The sequence below is a fragment of the Chrysochloris asiatica genome, unplaced genomic scaffold (assembly GCF_000296735.1).
Source record: "Chrysochloris asiatica unplaced genomic scaffold, ChrAsi1.0 scaffold00011, whole genome shotgun sequence".
Lineage (NCBI taxonomy): Eukaryota > Metazoa > Chordata > Mammalia > Afrosoricida > Chrysochloridae > Chrysochloris > Chrysochloris asiatica.
The window spans coordinates 16,040,749-16,041,537 of record NW_006408529.1 but is presented as its reverse complement, the minus strand read 5'-3'; positions in this window follow the sequence as shown (position 1 = coordinate 16,041,537).

Sequence of the window (789 nt, the reverse complement as noted above, 5' to 3'; positions counted from 1 at the left end):
ATTTGATGAAAAACAATCTGCTATTAACTGCCAAGTGGCTTCATTTGTTACACTCGGGCCTATAGGGCCTTGAACCTCTGACCAGTCTTACACGGCCCGCAACAGAGGGTCAGAGAAAAAGAGGAAGACCCCCAACGAGATGGACTGACCAAGTAAGTGGCAGCATCAATGGACTCAAGTGTGGCAACAGTAGTGAAGTTAGCCCAGGATCGGGCAGTGTTTCATTCTGCTGTGCATAGGGTCCCTATGAGTTGGTACCGACTCAATGGCACCTAACAACAACAACAACAGCCAACATCTTCAGTATGATATTGAGCAAGATATATTGCTAATTACTGGTTATTGGAATGAAAAGATTAGAAACAAATTGGAAAGATCAGTAGTTACATTTTTTACCTTGGTGATAGAAATTATGCTGGTGATCGCAAGATAAGATTTTGTAAGACCAATGACTTCATTATTGCAAATAACTATTTCAACAACATAAAAGATACACTTCATCAAATGAAATACACAGAAATCAAATTGACTACATCTGTGGGAAGATACAGTAGAAAAGCTCCATCTCATCAGTCAAAACACAACCAGGGACAGACTGTAGAACAGACCATCAGTTGCTCATATGCAAGTTCAGGCTGAAGCTAAAGATAATCAAAACAAGTTCATGAGAATCAAAATATGACCATAACCTGAATTTGTTGTTGTTGTTACGTGCCGTCGAGTCGGTTCCAACCCATAGCGACCCTGTACAGGGTTTCCAAGGGTGTAAATCCTTACGGGAGTAGAAAG